Genomic DNA, 8,902 nt, shown 5'->3' on the forward strand with positions numbered 1-8,902 from the left:
TGCAGTCAGCTCTAATCTGTACGTCCACAAACTGTAAATTGTGCAGAACTGGATCTCTGTCAGCTGACTTCTTGCAGGCAGAGCTGTTAGCTTCAATTAAGAAAGTACAAACACAAATACCAAACCTGCTGACTGGCCTGTATGCAATTTCACCTTCTTTGGGGCTTTTTTTTTTTCCTCCTGGGGGTAAATGAAGGCCTTGAATGGTTTGAAGAATCTTCTCATTTCTTGAGTCAAGTCGTATCAAAGGCTAACTAGGTAGCTGTGGAACTTTGATAAGCTTAATCGTGGAATTTTGTTAGGAAACCTCGTGACTCTGGTAGTAAGTACTTAAAATGCCCTCCCACCTATTCTAAACTTTATGCAGCCATGTAAATCTCAAGAGATTCAAATGAAGGGCAAGCTTGCTTACTTTGTAGATAGAGGCCTTTAATAGTGGAAATGTGGTCTTCACATCTGGCTATCAACATTGCCTAAGCAGTGATGTCTCTGATGTGCTCCTCCTTGCTCTTACCTCTGGTTGGAAGTGAGCTGAGCCATTGGTGGCTGAACACTTATGAAACAATCAAGATAAGTGTATATTATATTCACACAAGTATCCAGATAATCATAATATTTGTCACAATAAAAATATACAAAGTGAAGAATGAATGAAAAGACTGTGCAGACAGCTGTGTCTTCAGCACCATCCAGTAATACAAATCTTGTATGACTGTATGTGGAAACCAGACATGATTGGCTGTTGCTTCTCTTTGCATATCTTCCTGGATACTGCTCCTTAATTTACTCTCTTTCCGTATCATAATTGCTTCATTGTGTTGAAAAAAGAAAAAATAAAAAAAGAAAAAGAAATAAAAAGGCTGTTTAGAGATCTCTGGAATAGAAAGCTGCACCTATATTACAGTATATAAATTATCCAGCAATCTCTTGTCTTGCCAAATACACTGCTATTCTGTTCTCCCCAACAACCTGTGTCAGAGTTCCACCTTTGGACTATATCCCATGTGAAAGACAACATTTTTGATTCTTCAGAATGTTGCTTGATAACACCACCATTTTCTGAAAAGCTGAAGCAATTTTTAAAAGAGTATATCTCATACCAATTCTCTGTAAGAAAGAAGGCATCTTTCCAGAGACTGCCTACTGGCATACAACTCGGACAAGGTGTATTGTACAAAATTGATCCCCTTTCTAATTTAGTGCTTGGCTATCTCTAGGATATCTAATTTGGGATATCATGTGCTAGTAAAATAGAGATTCATACACAACTGTCTCATAAATATCTCACAGTTCTCTCCACCTTTGGTCACTACACTTGCATGCTTTGCCAGGGTATTTAGAAGCTGCTGAACAACTCATTCCTTTGCCATAGTAAACTGAGAAGAGAAGCCTCTAGGAAGGTCTGCTACATGCTGACTGGGATGTAAGTCAGAAGTTCCCTTTGTCCTTTGCTAACTGCTCACCCATCCCACTTTCCAAAGCATGGCAAATGGTTTGTTGCTTGGTTTTTGTTTTTTGTAAAGTGATAAAGCAGGTTTTTGTCATCCTATCCTTTCCTGTATGCTTCTTTTAGCAGAAAATAATCCAGTAGTAGGAGGAAATCTCTGTTTTTATGAGTTAGCTTCTTTCAGCAACCTGGATGAAAGGGCTTCTTCCCTTTTTCTATTGACCGAAATGCTTAAGATAATTTACATTGTCAAACAGAAATTTGTTTGTTCTTTGTTCTTTTGTTTGCCTTTATGGAGAGTCTTCAACAATTTTAAAGTTTAGTTTTGTAATTATAGTTTCCATGTACTAAACAAAATAAAACTTCAAACTTTTGTTGTTCCTCTTTTTCTGAGGAAATAAAGTTTCTTCAGTCACTCTAGAATAATTCCTCAAAAACACATGCAGAGTTTCAGTAACCACTTCTAGTAATCTTGGTCAGCACATCCCATAAGTGGATGTTGAATATTTCTGAAGACAGGTGAAAAGTACTATTACAATACATTGCTATTCTTGACCAGAGTCACAGTAAGACAGAAAGCACTCCAGGCAGAGCCTCAGTTAAACTTCCCAGCTAGGATGGGTATGTGACCCTGCACAGGTTGTGTCTGATGCAGGTTGGTTTAGCCTTCCATTTTAGGTAACTAGAAAGAGTCAGATTTGAAGGTAGCTCTGCTCTATCTATCCCCTGAAGCCTCCAACACTCCTGGGATTCTTGGAGACCATCCTGGACATGATTTGAGGTCTAGCTTTTCCTCTTCTACAAAGTTTGAGTGGATACCAAAGAAACTGTGCCTCGTCCTTTTTATTTGTGGCTTCCTGCTATGCTAAGTCCAAACCAAGCATTGGTTTCTGAACCAATGCCAAGATAGAGAAAGGGCAGAATCTTTGTTTAGGATACAGACTGCCATCTCCTGTCCATGTAGCTCTCTCTGCCCATGCCCACACTAAGAAGTTCAAGGATTATAAGCCAAATATCCAGAAAAGGTAGAGGAAGCAGTTACCCATGGATCACTTTTAATGAGTGGAAGACATCACCACTTGATTGGTAAGAGAAAGGAGGACAGGTTTCTTAGTCAGTGTTTTAGCAAGTTTTATGTAACTTCTGCAGCCAGCAGGGTTTCCCTGAGGTGCTGCAATATTCATTGTTGTATGGGGAGTCAGAGGAATTTGATTGTCTGTGGATTAAGGAGCATCTGCACACCTAATCAAGATGAAAGGGGTATACTGATGATTGGGGATGGTCACTAGCACACACTGACCTCTGAATCATCCACTAGCACACACACTGACCTCTGAATCATGACAGGTGTTATCTCCAGAAGTGCTGTTCCTTCAAACCCAGCCTGTGTGGGGCAGTTGCATGATGGGCAGCATAGGCTTGTTTCTTTTAAATTCAGATTCCCCAAAAGTGGGTGATACATTTCTGAAAGGAGCAGAGAGAGGTACTGTCTGGTTGCTAGACCAGCAGCAAACTTGATTTAGCCCATATCAAGGATGTGCACGTCTCAGTTCCAAAAGCTGGTCTGTATGGACATAGAACTAGCAGTATGTTTCAGACCTTGCTCTTCTAACTGATGAAAAATCTGATATGTCTGCAAGTGATGGTATTCCTGTTCTTGCAGATAGAGGATAGAGGCATCACATGTCATGGCATCATGTTGCCTTTCCACAGTTACCGTGTGCTTTGTCATCACATCAGTGTCCTGCTTCAGAGCAGGGTGTTTTTTCTGAGGGTGAACCTGGAATTCCCACCCCTATGAATGCAGAGAATGTGCCTGGTGGACTAGGATACTCCAATAATGAGTCCTGTTTCACCATGTAAGGGTTTACATATCACAAGGGATTACATTGCAGTGATGGGTGCCTCAGATAGGCTAAGGATCCAATTGCACAGGAGGAAGGGGTGCATCCAGTCTTTAAAGCTAGATCTGCTTGCTGCCTTTAAGGAAAGAGAGGCACAGAGATGCTCACTGCAATCCTGTGGACCAGGATGTCTCAGAGATTGCTCATTCCCTGGTACATTTTGGAGCAACTGGAAATCTTTCAGGACAAAGTATGTGATGAAGATAAGCATTCAGAAACACAGATGTGTACCCTACCTATCTGCCTAAGACTCCAGCTGGCAAGCTCAGAAGCTGCTGTCTTCCTCCCTGTTCCTTAGGCTCTTACAAACCCAGCATGTGATTTCAGCTGGTTCTCTGGTGCCTCTGGAAGTCCAGCTCCTCAGCTAGCCTCCACTACACAGACCTCTCCAAACATGAACTCTTTTTCAGACTAGATTTGCAGAATACTTCCTCCTCCCACTGCCAAACTGTGCCTTCAGTCTGATGAAGTATTTAGTATACTTCCACCTGGGAAAAAAAAGCCAACAAAAAACACCCCTTCAACTTCCTTCTTTTTTTCTTCTGGAATATTTATGGCAAAATGTTTTCTGAAGTTCTCAGCACTATCCTGGAGAAAACACATAAATGCAGCAGCTTTTTTCCTTTCCCTAGGAGTGGAAAATGTTCTGCTGCTGCCCATATATCCTGCAGGAACACATTGCCCTGTGAAGTATGCTTAGACCTTGCCAAGGATGAAGAGTAGGTTAACAGATTGCCTGATTTGGTTGAGCCTTGCTCAGACTTTCAGAGAATTACTCTTCTCTCAAATGCATATTTTCATTCATGGCTTCTTTTTCTTGCTCATTATGACAGGTTATAACAGAACTGGTTTTGGACAGCTGTGCTCTCCATGCAGAGCTGAAGGTTTTACCAAGTTTGAACAGTGGAAATAAATTTGCTTCTGAAGTCCTTAGTAAGAACTGTGTTTGGATAAAAACCTTAATTGTCTAATGACCTTCCAGGGTTTTTCCTGAGGATTTAACAAATCTGTTTCCAGTTGTTTAAGTTTATCTTAAATTCTCCTTTCTCTTCAGAACTTGTAACTTTGCAATTTTGAGGTTCTTCTGCTGACCTATAATTATTTTCTGGCTGAGGTTATACTTGAAGGTCAGTAGGACCAGCTCCTCATGTGCATTGCAAATGCATACCTGTTAGGTAGAGTTACCTAGTAATCATTACATTAGCTCATTTCTAGTTGTTCTGATCTCTCAGAACCACAGAATGGTTGAGGTTGGAAGGGACCCGTGGAGGTCATCTGGTTCAAACCCCTGCTCAAACCACATAGAACCCTAATGACCACCTAAAGCCACTTGCCCTGAGCCATGTACATACAACCTCAGAATATTTTCCCGGGTGAAGTCTGAACAGTCTCTCTGGGAAACCTGTGCCAGTGCTCAGTCACTTTTCCAGTGAAAAAGTGTTTTCTGATGCTCAGAAGGAGCCTCTTGTGTTTCAGTTTGTGCTCATTGGCTCTTGACTTCTGCAATTCAAACTGTCAAGCTCCGTATATAATGGCCAGAGTAGTTTTGTTCTTCTTTTCTGAGAAACTTCCTGTAACCTTCCATGGCTCTCCTTAATCCCCTCTCCTTGGGATTGAAGTTTCTTCAGAGTAAATTCTGAAGATAAAAAGTTTGGCGGGTCTCAACTTTCATTGCACTTAAGGAGTATCACCTTTCAACCAAGAGATTGTTCACTTGTTTGTAAGGCACTTGTCAATGCAAATTCCAGGTCAGCTCAAGTAATCATTTGGGGGATGTAACAGGTTAATTTATTCCTGTGCATGTTTTATTTTGTCCACATTTAAAACCTAACATTTTTCTCTTACATTAAAACCATTATCAGATTTCTGGAATTAATGAGCCAGAGAGACTAGAACACAGCAAATTTTTCTTCCACTGACTTGGAAAAATGTAGTCATTAAAAGAAAAGATATCACTTGTTATTCCATGGGTCTAAAGGTTGTTTATTTATTTATTTATTTATGAAAAAAAATAAAAGTAATGACAGTGGCATTAGACTTGGAATGACAAATTTCAGAAGGAATTGAATGAGCATTAGTGATATCTGCTCTTTGAAACTTTGGCTGATGCATTAAAGATATCTGCTTTTAATATGCCCTCCAGATTTAGAAAGGGGTGAATGCTGAGTAAAGCATCAGGCCCTAACAGCAAGTTACCAGCTGTGATGCCAGATGTGGTTTAGTGTCTGTAAAGTCACTTTGCAGTGTCACAGCTCTACTATAGGCTGTCTGGTGTGATTGACATCCCCAGAGATTTAGGACAAACTTCTCTGGGCAGCTCCATGCAGAAGTTACTGCTGCAACCAGAACATAAGTTCCTCTGCAGCTCCTCAAGGCTTAGCTCAGTAGTAAGCACATAGTTAGCATGCATCTATGGAAAGATATGTAGGTGTGGATATGTCCTAAATGAACCCCCAGAAATGAATATTTAATATTTTAACAAATAATCAACATATCCTGATGACTAAACAGGCATTAACAATGGAACAGACTAGGGAAATGAGCATTTTCAACTCTATATCCAGTCACTCTAACCAAGGTACAGCTAGCCCTTACAATTGCTGCCTTATTTGCTTGAACTCATGGTAATTAAAAATGCTGCAGAAATTTCTGGAAGGATGCAGAGTGTGCCAACAGTGTCATCTCACTGTCAGCTCTTCTTCAATTCCCTCAGTGTGGCTAAAGGACTGGGCTAAAAGTATATCTGTTAACAGTGTGCCATTCCTTGCCATTGGGAATGGGAACAATGGGCAACCCTGTCCCCCACCAGGAAATCCACCACCCCCCTGACCTTGCAGCCCTGCAGGTCCTGCAGGACAGTGGAATTCTGCTGTGCAGGAAATTGTCTTCACTGTGGAAATGTTTTCCATATTTGAAAGCATGTCTGAGTGATGAAGTATCTCCCTCACTTGTTAGGTTTGGAGAAATAACTATTTAAGCTGCTTAAATGCCACTTGATTTCTTTCTTTCTTTAGATTTCCAAAGATTTTGATTCTACATGGTAAACTTACTCCAAAACCCACAAAGATTTGTTTTAAAAAGGTAAGGTTCACTGTGAAAATGTTGTTAATTAACTCCTCAAACCCAAAATTTTAACAAGCTCCAGAAAATGAGACTTTATATGAAAGGAGCATGAATTTATCTTAGTCACTTTATCTACTTGTCAGCACCAGACTATAACATAGACCAAAATGAAAAACTGCTAGAAAAATTTTAATTGCAATTGAATAGCTGTTTTAATTCAACAGATGTTGACTGGATCTAATAGACACTTTACAAACTAAGATCCTAAAATGAAAAGTTTCATTAATTTAGAGAGATGGGTTTTATTTTGTTCAAATAAGAATATCCCAGAGAGCAGATGAAAGAAAAGATTTAAAATCTTGTCTGACTAAGTCTAACATCAAAACCAGGGTTTTTTTAACAGTTTATTAAGCAAAATGGAGCTAATTTCTGCATGTGTCTCCTTAGAAACTAATACTGTTGAGCTCATTATGACTTCTCTCACATCAAAGATATGAAAAAATCAGCTCTGTTTGGGTGTTTTTCTGCTGCAGGGAATCTTAGGTGGACACCTGGGATTCTGTAGAGTTTTTATTCATTTTAATAACTTAGTCTTTAAAATTTAAAGACATTTAGTGAATATGCTGTTACCAGAACATTGTGGGAAACAAGCAACAGACACTGTAGCTATTTCTTCAAAAGGCCTCTATTTAAATGGCTCTTAGCATCAGGGGTCTTAATTTCCTTGAACTCACTCACAGTTCAAATAACCTCAAAAAATTGGATCTTGCTCCATTATTTACAAAAACAGCATCTGAACTTCCATTCTTTGCAAGAATTTATTTACTCAAGGATTTTCTATCTGGCATAATCCCTACCTTTCAGATAGTAAATTTCATCTAACTTAAAGAATGCATGAACTAAATGGTTCTTTAAAACATTCAAAAAACAAAAGCCTATACTAAAATTGAAAGAAGGTATCTCAGACCAGATGAAGAATTTCCAAAGGAGAGACATATTGAGTACAGGAATCCCTTTGTTTATTATCCCCATGCCTGTGGGGAAATAAAACATTTTAATTGTGTCTGAAAATTTGTTTGCAAACTGCTGACCAGAAATAATTGCCCTGGAAATAATTTGTTACAAGCTTCTTGGTGAACTACTGTATGAACTGACACACAGACATCTGTTGCTGCTGCTGGAAGGAGAATTCAGTTAGTTGCAGATATTCTCCAAATCCTAAATTCTGATACAAAGCTGCTCCAATATTCAGCACTGGAATAGATGAGAAGCATAATTAAGTGATATGGCACACCTTCTGAGTGAGACTGCTAGAACTGGGTCTTTGGGGATCTGTATGCTTTACAGTCCAGAACAATTTACAAGCTGTGGATTCACATAAGAGAAATCCCCAAGAGCAGGGTAATGAAGGTGATTTTACAGGTGCTGTGTGCTGCTGGAGCAGCAAAGAACATCCTGGCCCTGGAATCATAATTCTAGGTGTCAAAAATCTTATATGACTATTTGCAAGACTTTGTAAACACAGACGAGAAATAAATAAGTGTACTCCTCTGTCTGACAAGAACTGTGTAAGGAGGAACTGGGGAAATGTAAAATCATTATATTTTTCAGAAGATGAAATATATATTTATTTTCTTCCATGAAACCATGGCAATATTCTGTAACAAGAGGAAAGGAAATTGCTTGCTCTTGGTCATTTGATGGGCAGAAATATAACTGCTTTTTCTTGTGCCCTGTACCAAAGTCTCCACGCATGCAGACCAAGACAGAAAATCGTGTGGGTCAAATAGGCATCTTGTTTATATTACACATCTAAAATCTCTGCCAACCATGGGCATGAATGTGTGCAGATACTTTGTCAGGAATTCCTGGGACTATGGCAATGTTCTAACAGAATTTAGGATTCCATGGTCTGCTCCTAGTCCAGGCCCTTCATTGGTTAATGATCATATTTCCCCACAGCCTTTCCCAGAGGTAACCCCAGTGTGTGTAGTGCACGGGGACACCTTGGGAGGAGCTGCAGCAGAGAATGTCAGTGCTCCTTCTGCATTCCCATCTTGGAGAATCTGTCCACATGCAGGCTCTGCCTGGGTAGGCTGAGCAATAATAAACTCGGTGTTAAGTGTTACCAGAATGGTCTTGGGGTTTTTTTTGGCACAGGGTTGAGATGCTCTATGCAGAGCAAACTTAAATCTCAGTTCTGCATTTCCTACAATCTGCCATGAGCAGTGATCACTCTGTGTGCCATGCAGCAGTTAAGAGGGAGGATGGGTTTGGCTGAGAAACCACTGAAATGAAAAGTATTGCCCACTGAGGCACTGCAGATGGAGCAGGTACAGGTGATTGCAGCATGGCATCAAAAGCAGTTTCCCTGAGCTCTGGGCTTCTCATGTGGGATCATTTCAATGTCATTGCTTGCTCTGAGATTGTAAGAAAAAGACATAAAGCCCCCACAGCAGTCAAAGCTCTATCAGAAAGCCTACGAGTG

The 8,902-nt window shown here is 40.0% G+C and overlaps 1 long non-coding RNA gene across 1 annotated transcript in view; it reads left to right on the plus strand.

Moving 5' to 3' along the window:
* The window catches only part of LOC306799834, a 44,136-nt gene extending 35,731 nt beyond the window's left edge, over positions 1-8,405 (plus strand). The window contains exons 3-4 of the long non-coding RNA XR_013773696.1: positions 6,366-6,437; positions 8,159-8,405. This is a non-coding gene — a long non-coding RNA (uncharacterized lncRNA). The remainder of the gene's footprint in view (positions 1-6,365; positions 6,438-8,158) is intronic.
* Positions 8,406-8,902: the final 497 nt, after the last annotated feature.

The sequence above is a fragment of the Erithacus rubecula genome (assembly GCF_903797595.1).
Source record: "Erithacus rubecula genome assembly, chromosome: 3".
NCBI classification, from domain to species: Eukaryota; Metazoa; Chordata; class Aves; order Passeriformes; family Muscicapidae; genus Erithacus; species Erithacus rubecula.